Source organism: Gopherus evgoodei, chromosome 1 (genome assembly GCF_007399415.2).
Source record: "Gopherus evgoodei ecotype Sinaloan lineage chromosome 1, rGopEvg1_v1.p, whole genome shotgun sequence".
In the NCBI taxonomy this organism is placed as follows: Eukaryota; Metazoa; Chordata; order Testudines; family Testudinidae; genus Gopherus; species Gopherus evgoodei.
The window spans coordinates 217,738,402-217,752,402 of NC_044322.1; positions in this window are offsets into that span (position 1 = coordinate 217,738,402).

Consider the following 14,001-nt stretch of genomic DNA (forward strand, 5'->3'; position numbering starts at 1 on the left):
AGAATTGTAGGAAAAGGGGAACCCTGAAGTTAGTGGGGCCTCCATAGTAGACTGTCAACCCCCCAGTTTTCTCTGAAATATCTCCAGATTTATTTTTCATTCCCAGACAGGGTAGAAAGTCAAAAAGGGAAAGGAGGGCAGCTAAGGCCTTGGAAACCTGAATACTGACTCAAAGTCGGAGGGTCACTCTCGTAGGTAGGCGAACCCGAACAGCTGAAAAGGAGACCACCCAAGAGGAGAAGAACCCGAGTCTGACCCCCACTCTAATGCTTCTGAACCAGTAGAGGCAACAAAGACTAGATGTCGGTCAGATTAGCCCAGGGAGAGGAAATTCTGGGCGGGACCAGGCCGAAGACCCAAGGCACAACAACATTAAGAAGGAGGTGACTGAAATAGATGGGGTCTCCATGGAAGGGAAAACCCAGGGATCAAGACCCTACTTCATAATGAAGAAGAATCTCTTATACCAGGTTGCACCAGTACAGAGGCAGAAGATACAGCAGATCCTAGTACCTCAAAAACACCAGAACACTGTATTAAGTCTTGCTCATAGTCATCTTTTTGGGGGGCATTTGGGGGTAGAGAAGACCCTGGCACGAGTCCTATGACGGTTCTTCTGGTCTGGAGTTCATGAAGAAGTGTAGAGGTGCTGTGCGTCATGCCCAGAGTGTCAGCAGCACAGTCCCCGTCCCCACCTGAGGGTACCTTTAGTACCCCTTCCCATCATAGAGGTCCCCTTTGAGTGAATAGCCATGGACCTAGTGGGACTCCTGGAGAAGATGGCTCAGGGCCACCAATATATACTTGTTGTTTTGGACTATGCCACTCGCTACCCAGAAGCTGTCCCCCTGCGGAGCACAGCCTCTAAAACGATAGCCAAAGAGTGGTGGGGATCTTTGCCCGAGTGGGGCTACCAAAGGAGATATTAACAGACCAAGTAATCCCATTTATGTCAAAACTAATGAAGGACCTCTGTACGCTGCTCCATATACATACCCTGAGAATTTCAGTCTGCCATCTGCAGACTGATGGACTGGTAGAAAGATTTCACCGAACCCTCAAGGCTATGACACGGAAGGTGATAAGTCGGGACGGGAAGGATTCGGACACCCTACTACCCTACCTTATGTTTGCTATCAAAAAGGTACCTCAGGCCTCAACTGGGTTTTCCCCCTTCGAGTTATTATACGGACATCACCCCCGTGGCATACTAGACATCGCCAAAGACATCTGGGAAGAGGAACCCAATGAGGGGAGAAATATAACAGAACATGTAATACAGATGCGAGACCGGATAGCCCATGTCACCCCTATTGTACGGGAACATTTGGAATAGGCCCAGGAGGCCCAGAGAACCAATTACAATCACCAGACAAAAGTCCAACAGTTCCAACTAGGGGACTGGGTGATGGTGTTGGTACCCACGGCAAAAAGCAAGCTTCTGGTCCAATGGCAGGGGCCCTATGAGGTGGCTGAACCCATGGGAGGAGTAACCTACAAGGAGCGGCAGCCAGGACACCAAAAACAAGAACAGATTTATCACATAAACCTTCTGAAACCCTGGCATGCACAAGAGGCATGCGCAACTCTCCAAAAAGACCTAACCCAGGAAAAAAAGCCTTCCAAACAGATGAGAGTGTCTCCCGATTTAACACCAGACCGGAAGAATGGGGTATCTGAGATGATCTTCCGGGACCAAGATGTGTTCTCGACAAAACCGGGTTGAACAACCAAGACGTATCACCACATCATGTTGAACCCTGGGGCCAGAATAACAATGAGGCCCTATCGGCTGCCAGCGGCCAAAAGGTAGGAAATAAAAGCAGAAGTAAAAAGAATGCTGGAGTTGGGGATCATGGAAGAATCCTGCAGTCAGTGGTCCAGCTCAATCGTACTGGTGCCCAAACCTGATGGCACCACAAGGTTTAGCAATGACTTCCGGCGACTAAAAGAAGTATCCCAGTTTGATGCGTACCCCATACCTCACATAGATGGGCTAGTGGACTGGCTGGGTAATGCCCGGTACTTGACTACTCTAGACTTGACAAAGGGGTACTGGCAATTTCCCCTTGCGGAAGACGCAAAGGAAAAGACTGTGTTCTCTACACCAGAGGGCCTTTTTCAATACACTATTCTCCCTTTTGGACTACATGGGGCCCCAGCTACCTTCCAGTGCCTCATGGACAAGCTATTACGCCCGCATAACAGTTATGCTGCTGCTTACTTGGACGATGTGGCCATTCATACCCCAGACTGGGAAACTCACCTAGAGAAGGTGGAGGCAGTCCTTGATACCTTCAGGTGAGCTGGCCTTACAGCAAACCCTGCCAAGTGTGCTGTAGGGTTTACAGAGGCCAAATATCTTGGCTAAATTGTGGGAAAAGGTCTGGTAAAACCCCAAGTGAACAAGTTGGAGTCCATCTAAAATTGGCCCTGACCAGATCGCAAGAAACAAGTAAAGGCATTCCTAGTCTAGTGGGGTATTACAGATGATTTATCCCCCACTTTGCTACAAGGGCAAGCCCCCTGACTGACCTAGTAAAAGCCCATGGACCTGATCTGGTAAGGTGGTCTGACGCAGCAGAGGAAGCATTCACAGACCTAAGGACTGCCCTCTGCAGTAAACCTGTCCTAATAGCCCCTGATTTCACCAAGGAAATTTATCCTGCAGACAGATGCATCGGAAGTAGGGTTGGGGGCCGTTTCTATCACAGATGGTCGAGGAAGAGAAACACCCAATTCTCTACCTCAGTAGGAAACTCCTTCCGAGGGAACAAAAATATGCAGTGGCGGAGAAAGAGTTCCTTGCCGTAAATTGGGCAATGGAAGCATTGCGCTACTACTTGCTCGGGCACAGATTTGTCCTCGTGACCCACCATGCCCCTCTTCAATGGATGCAGAGGAATAGGGAAAAGAACACACGGGTGACCAGGTGGTTCTTATCCCTCCAACCTTTACAGTTTCATGTGCAACACAGAGCGGGGAGACATCATGGAAATGCCGATGGCTTCTCACGTGTGCACTGTCTGGCATCCTAAGCTGAGGGGGGAGGGATATTTGACAGATCAAACCAGTGGGTAAGGAGTCTGGTAGAGGGCAAATATACTGGTCCTGGGTGAGTAGTTTTCTGTTCCCTGAGTGACCAGAGTAGGGGTTGCACTAGAGTATATCAAGAACTTGCTAGAACCAATTAAGGCCAGACAGAGTGATTAGATAACCTGCAGCCAATCAAAGCAGGCTAATCAGGGCACCTGGGTTTAAAAGGAGCTCACTCCAGTCAGGTGGGGAGGAGCTAGAGGAGAGGAAGTGCATGTGAGGACTGGGAGCAAGAGGCACAAGGATCTGAGAGTGAAAGGCTGTGCTGTGGAGGACTACGACATACAAGTGTTATCAGACACCAGGAGGAAAGTCCTGTGGTGAGGCTAAAGATGGTGTTTGGAGGACGCCATGGGGAAGTAGCCCAAGGAGTGTAGTCTGTGATGCAGTTATTACAAGAGGCACTATAGACAGCTGCAATCTACAGGGCCCTGGGCTGGAACCAGAGTAGAGGGTGGGCCCAGGTTCCCCCCCAACCTCCCACCTCCTGATCAGACACAGGAGGAGTTGATCCAGACGTGGGGAAGATCACTGAGGTGAGCAAATCTGCCAATAAGCGCAGGACCCACCAAGGTAGAGGAGAAACTTTGTCACACTTGATAGAGTTAATTAATCTCTCTCGTTGGACTCATGTATCCCTCCGTTCGTAGGTTGCTCTCCTTCTGCTCCCCTTACCACTACCACCACCATCTCTCCATACTTCTGCTCTCTTTGTTTTAAAAGTTTAAAAGTTATAGTTTTTATAGAAACCACTATTACTGGAAAGAAGAAGCAACTGAAAGCAAAACAGAGAAAACAAGATTAATAAATTTACTTTAAATAGTCCAGAAAATTACTATTTTAACCTCTTCAGAAATGCAAGAACTGGAATTCCTCCTAACTTTCTTGAGGAGGTGATTGCTAGCAATAGAAATGAAGACTCTGCTTCTAATCTAATCGCGGACCTAATATTTGAAATCTGAGGCTGTCCTTATTCCATATAGCAGAGTTTAAATAAAGTAATAATAAAGTAATGGAAAATGCCTTAAGCTACTAAATGATACAACAAGTTAATATGAATTTTTTATTAATTCTTATTAAAAGTTTTAAATAAAAAGGTAATACGTGTTTATTTAATGTTTAAACTCTTTTATTTACCTACTTTGTAAAATGTATTACCTTAATAATTTGAGCATTTAAAGCCTTATCTTAATAGTTATGATATAATTCTGGCACCATTTGTCTTTAATTGTAAGCTTGCCCTATGTGTCATGTATGTTGTATGTTGTGTCTCATGTGACTTTTTTTATTTTGTTGCAAAAACAGTTAATTTTGTGCTCTTTAAAATATAAGTGGTCCCACATTATTTTAATGTTACGGTTATAATATTATTAATGAACAATTGCTTTTTTTAAAAAAAATTGCAAATCTTCAAAAAGGTCTCAGTTATAAATGTATGTACATATATGTTTGCATAAACAATGCAATTGCACACCAAAATAAATAAATAAATAAATAAATTAAATAAAATCTCTTTTATTAATCACAGTTTTGTTTTGTTTGTTTTGTTTTGCTTTTTTTATTAAAGAAAGAAAAAAATAAGGGGAAACCTCAACAGTAGTGCAAAAGTAATATTAGCAAAATGTCAGTTTCACGTTTGGGTTTTTATATACTTATTTGCACTTTATTAAGTTTAAAATATAAGAACATAAGAATGGCTCTACTGGGTCAGACCAAAGGTCCATGTAACCCAGTATCCTGTCTTCCAACTGTGGCCAGTGCCAGGTGCCCCAGAGGGAATGAACAGAACAGGTAATCATCAAGTGATCCATCACCTGTCACTCATTCCCAGCTTCTGGCAAACAGGGGCTAGGGACACCATCCCTGCCTATCCTGCCTAATAGCCATTGATGGAATTATTCTCCATGAATTTATCTAGCTCTTTTTTGAACCCTGCTATGGTCTTGGCCTTCACAACATCCTCTGGCGAGGATTTCCACAGATTATGTGAAGAAATACTTCCTTTTATTTGTTTTAAACCTGATGCCTATCAATTTCACTTGGTGACCCCTAGTTCCTCTGTTGTGAGAACTAGGAAACAACACTTCCTTATCTACTTTCTCGATACCAGCCATGATTTTATAGACCTCAATCATATCTCTCCTTAGCCATCTCTTCTCCAAGCTGAAAAGCCCCAGTCTTATCAATCTCTCCTCATATGGAAGCTGTTTCATACCCCTAATAATTTTTGTTGCCCTTTTCTGAACCTTTTCCAATTCCAATATATCTCTTTTGAGATGGGGCAACACATCTTCACACCGTATTCAAGATGTGGGAGTACTATGGATTTATATAGAGGCAACATGATGTTTTCTGTCCTATTATCTATCCCTTTCTTAATTATTCCCAACATTCTGTTAGCTTTTTTGACTGCCACCGCACATTGAGTAGATGTTTTCAGAGAACTGTCCACAATGACTCCAAGATCTCGTTCTTGAGTGGTAACAGCTAATTTGGATTCCATCATTGTATATGTATAGTTGGGATTATGTTTTCCAATGTGCATTACTTTGCATTTATCAACACTGAATTTCATCTGCCATTTTGTTGCCCACTCACCCAGTTTTGAGAGACCATTTTGCAGCTCTTCACTGTCGGCCTGAATCGTAACTATCTTTTGTAATTTTGTATCATCTGCGAATTTTGCCACCTCATTGTTTACCCCCTTTTCCAGATCATTTATGAATAGGTTAAATAGGACTGAGCCCAGTACAGATCCCTGGGGAACACCACTATTTACCTCTCTGCATTCTGAAACTGACCATTTATTCCTACCCTACAACTTACTTTGTATAAGAGTCTTTGGTGATGGATCTTGTCAAAGGCATTCTGAAAATCTAAGTACACTATATCCACTGGATCCCCTTGGTCCACATGCTTGTTGACCCCCTTAAATAATTCTAGTAGATTGATGAGGCATGATTTTCCTTTATGAAAACCGTGTTGACTCTTCAACAAATTATGTTCATCTACACGTCTGACAATATTGTACTTTACTATAGTTTCAACCAGTTTGCCCAGTACTGAAGTCAGGTACGCCGGCTTGTAACTGCCAGGATCACCTCTGGAGCCCTTTTTAAAAATTGGCGTCACCTTAGCTATCCACCAGTTACTTGGTACAGAAACTGATTTAAATGATAGATTCCAGATTACAGTTAGTAGTTCTGCAATTTCACATTTGAGTTCCTTCAGAACTCTTGGGTGAATACCATTTGGTCCTGCTGACTTATTGCTGTTTAATTTATCAATTTGTTCCAAAACCTCCTCTAATGATACCTCAATCTGGGACAGTTCCTCAGATTTGTCATCTAAAAAGAATGGCTCGGGTTTGGGAATCTCGCTCACATCCTCAGCCGTGAAGACTGATGCAAAGAATTCATTTAGTTTCTCTGCAATGGCCTTACAGTCCTTGAGTTCGTCTTTAGCACCTCAACCAGTGGCTCCCCCGTTGTTTACAGGCTCCTGCTTCTGATGTACTTAAAAAAAATGGCTATTACTTTTGAATCTTTGGCAAGCTGTTCTCCAAAAAAAAAAAAAAAAATTGGCCTTCCTAATTGTATTTTTACACTTCATTTGCCAGTGTTTATGCTCCTTACTATTTTCCTCAATAGTATTTAACTTCCACTTTTTAAAGGATGCTTTTTTGCCTCTCACTGCTTTTCTTACTTTGTTGTTTAGACACGGTGGTTCTTTTTTGATTCTCTTACTATGTTTTTTAATTTGGAGTTTACATTTAAGTTGAGCCTCTACAATGGTGTCTTTAAAAAGTTTCCACGCAGTCTGCAGAGATTTCACTTTTGGCATTGTACTCTTTAATTTCTGTTTCACTAACCTCCTCAGTTTCGTGTAGTTCCCCTTTCTGAAATTAAATGCTACAGTGTTGGGCCACCATGATGTTTTCCCTTCCTCGGGGCTATTAAATTTAATTATATTATGGTCACTACTACCAAGTGGTCCAGCTATATTCAACTCATGGACCAGATCATGTGCTTCACTTAGGACTTGCCCTTCGTGAATCTATGCTGACTGTTCCTGATCACTTTCCTGATGACTATCCTGGTCAGGTGGTCGGTAATAGATCTCTACCGCTATATTCTTATTATTAGAGCATGGAATTTCTATCCATAAAGATTCTATGGTACAGTTTGATTCATTAACAATTTTTACTTCATTTGATTCTATGCTTTCTTTCACATATAGTGCCACTCCCCCACCAGCTCGACCTGTTCTGTCCTTCCGATATATTTTGTATCCTGGTATTACTGTATTCCATTGATTATCCTCATTCCACCAAGTTTCTGTGATGCCTATTATATCAATATCCTCATTTAAAATAAAGCATTCTACTTCACTCATCTTATTAGCTAGACTTCTAGCATTGGTATATAAGCACTTTAAAAACTTGTCTCCTTTTAGCTGTCTGCCATTACACGATACAATTGAATGGGACTCTCTTTTATTTGACTGTTTCTGATCAGACCCTGCCTTTATTTGATCATTTTCCATCCTCTCGTCCTCCCTTGGACATAGAGATTTTCTATTAATAGATCCTCCTCTAAGGGATGTCAAACCATGTGCTTCCTCTGGCACCTGTTGGCTTTCCTCTAGCCTTTAGTTTAAAAATTGCTCTACTACCTTTTTAATGTTAAGTGCCAGCAATCTGGTTCCATTTTGGTTTAGGTGGAGCCCATTCTTCCTGTATAGGCTGCCCCTTTCCCAAAAGTTTCCCCATTCCTAATAAATCTAAACCCTCCTTCCTACACCATCGTCTCATCCATGCCTTAAGACTCTGCAATTCTGCCCAGTTGCAAGTGTTTAATGATTTCCCCCCAACATAAATTTTAAAATTTAGATGGGGTGTTCAAGCCTGAATACGAGATACTGTTCTATGAGCCACTAATTTACATTTTTTCCTCACAAACAAAACACGCACTTTCAGTCTATATGATGTTTACTTGAGATTAAAGAAAAGAGCAAAGGAAAGAAACCCACAAAGAGCACATAAAGAGCCTATTCTGACACAGGGACGGTCTAGTGGTGTAAGGATTGGTGAGGGAGTCAGGGGATCAGGATTTGGTTCTTTTCTCTTTCAAAGACTTGCTCTGTGACCTGGTGTAAGGTACTGAGTCTCTCAGGCCTCAGTTTCCCCATTATTAAAATAATACTCTTCCATTTCAGAGGAGTGGATGTGAGGAAAAATTCACTTATATTTGTGAGGAGCTTGGATGCTATGGGGATGAGTGCTGTAGGAAAGACTACAAGTAAATAGTTACTGCTGATTTTAACTAGTGTAAGTTAATGGAAACACATGGGTGTGAGAGGCAAAGTCAGGCTCAAAATCTCCATGTTAGGCCTGGTCTACACTACTAGTTTATATAGAATTTAGCAGCGTCAAATCACATTAACCCTGCACCCGTCCACACAACAAAGCCCTTTATATCGATATAAAGAGCTCTTAATACAGATATCTATACTCCTCCCTGACGAAGGGAGTAGCACTGAAATCAATATTGCCATTTTGGATTAGGGTTAGCGTGGCAGCAATTCAACGGTATTGTCCTCCAGGCACTATCCCACAGTGCACCATTGTGTCTGCTCTGGACAGCAATCTGAATGCGGATGCACTGGCCAGGTAGACAGGAAAAGCCCCGTGAACTTTTGAATTTCATTTCCTGTTTGCCCAGCGTGGAGAGCTGATCAGCACAGGTGACCACGCAGAGCTCATCAGGACAGGTAAGCATGCAGTCTGAGAATCGAAAAAGAGCTCCAGCATGGACCACACGGGAGGTACTGGATCTGACCACTATACAGGGAGAGGATTCCATGCTAGCAGAACTCCGTTCCAAAAGATGAAATGAAAAACATTTGAAAAAATCTCCAAGGCCATGATGGAGAGATGCCACACCAGGGACTCAGTACAGTGCTGTGTGAAAGTTAAGGAGCTCAGACAAGCCTACCAGAAAACCAAAGAAGCAAACGGAAGGTCCCGGGCAAGGCCGCAGACATGCTACTTCTACGCTGAGCTACCCCTGACCGTGGATTCCAAGGAGGGGGTAATCTCAGATATGCCTGAGGATTCTGAGGATGAGGAAGATAAGGAGGAAGAGGAGGATGAGCTTGTGGAGATCACACAGCACTCCATTCTCCCCAACAGCCAGGATCTTCTTCTCAGCCTGGCGGAAATACCCTCCCAGCCCTCCCAAGGGGGTATCCCAGACAATGAAGCCATGGAAGGGACGTCTGGTGAGTGTACCTTTGTAAATATAAAACATAGTTTAAAAGCAAGCATTTTTTAACAATTAATTTGCCCTGAGGACTTGGGATGCATTTGTGGCCAGTACAGCTACTGGAAAAGTCTGTTAACGTGTCTGGGGTTGGAGCGGAAATCCTCCAGGGACATCTCCATGAAGCTCTCCTGCAGGTACCCCAAAAGCCTTTGCAGAAGGTTTCTTGGCAGCGCAGCCTTATTCCGTCCTCCATGGTAGGACACTTGACCACGCCATGCTAGTAGCAAGCAATCTGGTATCATTGCATGACAAAACCTGGGAGCGTATGGGCTCAGTGTTTGCTGGCATTCAAGCAACATCTGTTCTTTATCTCGCTGTGTTAGCCTCAGGAGAGTGATATCGTTCATGGTAACCGGGTTGAAATATGGGAATTTAATTAAGGGGACAGAGGTGGCCATTCCTACTGGGCTGTTTGCCTGTGGCTGAAAAGAAATCATTCCCTGCAGTTAGCCAAGTGGGGGGAAGAGAGGGGTGATTGGTGCCGAGCTTTTTCATGTTTGGCTAGCAGGAATCTTCCCTGATATCAGCCACGGGTTTGGGGGGAGGGTAGTAAATGCGCTCATCCTAGAGAATAGGATGGGGGGAGTTTTGGTTTTCTGCTGCTGCACGTTAACAGGAAAGCCATAGCACTCAATGGGCTTTGCTTGGTATGTGGGAAAGGAGGGTGCTGGATATATGAAGGCTGCAGAAGCGAAAGACAATGGCTTACCATGGCCGCATGTAAGCCAAATTCTGTTGCCCGGACCTGCATCTGTGATCTCTAGCACCAAAGCCGCAGGCACTCAATATTAATATGCAAAATGTGACCTTGTACTGAAATCACATGTGCTATGTAATGTGAATAGTAGTGTTCACCGTGAAAGAGTATAAGCATTGTTCTGTAAAATGTATTTTTTAAAATATTTCTCTCCCTTTTTTTTCCTTCCCTCCCTCCCACAGCTGCAAATTTTTCGAGCCTCCCTCCTCCGTCCCAAAGGCTATCTCAGATAAGGTGGTGAAAAAAAAGGATGTGAGACGAAATGTTCACTGAAATCATGGAATCGACCCGCAATGAAAGAGCTCATCTGATTGAGGGGAAGGATGCAGTTTCAAAGTACAGGAAAGATACCAGTGAATGTGAGGACAGGAGGGACCAATGTGAGGACAGAAGGGATGCACGTGAAGAGAGGAGGGATGCTCGAGATGAGAGATGGCTGCAGGAAGATCAGAGGTGTTGGCAGGAAGATCAGCGGTGGCAGGATGCAACGCTGGGGCTGCTGTGGGATCAAACTGACATGCTCCGCGCTTGGTGGAGCTTCAGGAACAGCAGGAGGATCACAGAGTGCCACTACAGGCCCTGTATAACCCCCCGCCCCCCTCACCATGTTCCATAGCCTCCTCACCTAGACGTGTAAGAACGTGTGGGAGGAGGCTCCGTACACCTCCACTTCCACCCACCAGTGGACAGCCCAAGCAAAGGTTGTCTATTATTTGAATTTTTAATTTAGGTGCCTTTTCCTTCCCTCTATCTCCTCCCAAACCCCAACCTGGGCTACCTGTGTCAGTTATCTCCCTCTTTTTATAATCAGTTAATAAAGATACATGATTTTTTAAACCATAGTGACTTTATTTCTTAGAAGCAAGCTGTGATCGAAGGGGGAGGGTGGGCGGCTTACCAGGAATGAGTCAATCAAAGGGGCGGTTTCATCAAGGAGAAACAACACAACAGTTCAAAGTCACATCGTACCTTGGCCAGTCATGAAACTGGTTTTCAAAGCTTCTTGATGTGCACTGCTTCCCGGTCTGTTTCTCTTAATCACCTAGTGTCTGGCTGCGCCTAATCAGTGGCCAGATGATTTGCCTCAGCCTCCCAATCCGCCATAAAGTTCTCCCCCTTACTCTCACAGAGATTGGGGAGCACACAGCAAGCAGAAATAACAATGGGGATATTGGTTTGGCTGAGGTCTAAGCGAGTCAGTATTATGTGCCAGTGTCCTTTTAAAGGTCCAAATGCACATTCTACCACCATCTGCACTTGCTCAGCCTATAGCTGAACAACTCCTGACTACTATCCAGGCTGCCTGTGTATGGCTTCATGAGCCATGGTATCAAGGGATAAGATGAGTCCCCCAGGATAACTAAAGGCATTTCAACATCCCCAACTGTTATTTTCTGGTCTGGGAAGTAATTCCCTTGCTGCATTCATTTAAACAGATTAGTGTTTCTGAAGGCACGAGAGTCATGAACCCTTCCTGGCCATCCCATGTTGCTGTTGGTGAAATGTCCCTTGTGATCCACCAGTGCTTGCAGCACCATTGAAAAGTACCCCTTGCAGTTTATGTACTGGGTGTTCTGGTGCCCCGGTTCCAAGATAGGAATATGGGTTCCATCTATCGCCCCACCACAGTTAGGGAATCCCATTTCAGCAAAGCCATCCAATATGACCTGCACATTTCCCAGAGTCACTACTGTGCTTGTTTCCTGGCCCAAAATTGGCGTTCAATGGCTAGAACCTGCCCCATTAGCAGCATGATCTCCAAAGCGCTGGGGCCCGCGGTTTGAGAGAATTCTGTGTCCATGTCCGCATCACTCTCATTGCCACGCTGCTGTAGCCGCCTCCTCCTCACCTGGTTTTTCAGGTCCTGGTTCAACATAACTGCACAAGAATATGTGAGATGTTTACAACGTCCATGACTGCTGTCTTGAGCTGAGCAGGCTCCATGCTTTCTGTGGTATGACATTTGCACAGTTCACCCAGGAAAAAGGCGTCGAAACGGTGTCTGCTATTGCTTCACAGTGGGAGAGGTGAGGCGTACCCAGAACCACCGAAACAATGTTTTTGCCCCATCAGGCACTGGGATCTCAACCCAGAATTCCAATGGCCGGGGGGAGACTGTAGGAACTATGGGATAGCTACCCACAGTGCAACGCTCCGGAAATCAACGCTGGACTCGGTACATGGACGCACACCGCCAAATTAATGTGCTTAGTGTGGCTGTATGCACTTGACTTTATACAATCTGTTTCCAAATATCGGTTTCTGCAAAATCAGAATAATCCCGTAGTGTAGACATACCCATAGAGAAAGCAAAGTGCCTCTCTCATATTCTATGAATTCTCATCTGATTTGCCCTCACAGCCATGCCCCAGGGACCATGTAGACTTGGGCTTGTCTGTCCACAAAATTTGTACTGCTTTAACTGTACTTGCCAAGATAAAGTGGTACAACACCACTATGTTGTTTCAGTTATAGTGATATAAAAGTGCTTTATAACAGTATCGGTATTCCACATGGCACCTGGTATAACTGTGTTACAGCGAGGGGTTTCATCAGTAGTAATATTGCAGTAAAGAATAATGTCTTCTAACTCAAAATAGTATACTGATACAAAAACTGTGTGTTGACTAGGCTTACATTTAAGGCACACAACAGAGAATCATCTCTATATTATATCTCTCTCAGTACTGCTACAAATTACTATTTAGTCACAGATTGATTATAAGGGAGCAGAATTGTCTGTTATGTTCTCAGGGCTGTGGTTCTGCCTATTCAGTAGGGAAGAATATACTTCTCACTGTGGACCTTGGTCCAAAGCCCACTGAAATCAGTGAAAAGGCTCACATAGCTCCTCCTTGAAATAGCCTCTCAATATCTGCTATTCAAAGAAGCTCATAAACTGTAACCTCTCTTCCACTACTAATACAAAATAATATAAGTAAAGATAAAAAGGTATAAGGTATTATATATAATTCTTCATTTCCTTCTAGACATGTGCATTACCCTTCCACATCCTCTCTTTTTGTACTCCTCAAGTGATGTTATCTTTTACTCTATTGCCTACAAGAACTTATCACCAGGCATCAGGCTTGTTACTTCACTGCTTTGTGGTAATAGCAACATTTTCACACCTACTTTGTACAGCTGTAAATGAGTATATATGGGTGAAGGAAGTGGAGCATCAGCCCTAGAGTGTTTGCCACCATGAGTAGATTAATAGATTTGAAGTCTTGAATGCATCAAAGGAGATATTAACAAACCAAAGAATCCCATTTATGTCAAAGCTAATGAAGGACCTCTGTACGCTTCTCCATATACATACCCTGAGAACTTCAGTCTACCATCTGCAGAGTGATGGGTTGGCAGAAAGGTTTAACCAAACCCTCAAGGCTATGATACGGAAGGTGGTAAGTAGGGAAAGGGAAGGATTAGGACACCCTAGTACCATATCTTATGTTCGCTCTCAGAGAGGTATCTCAGGCCTCAACTGGGTTTTCCCCCTTCGAGTTATTATACAGGCATCACTCCTGTGGCATACTAGATATGGCCAAAGAGATCTGAGAAGAAGAACCCAATGAGGGGAGAAATATAACAGAACATATAATACAGATGTCACCCCTATTGTACGGGAACATTTGGAAAAGGCCCAGGAGGCCCAGAGAATCTATCGCAATTGCCAGGCAAAAGTCCGACAGTTCCAACCAGGGGATTAGGTGATGGTGTTGGAACCCATGGCAGAAAGCAAGTTTCTGTCCCAATGGCAGGGACACTATGAGGTGGTTGAACCCATGGGGGAAGTAACCTACAAAGTGCGGCAGCCAG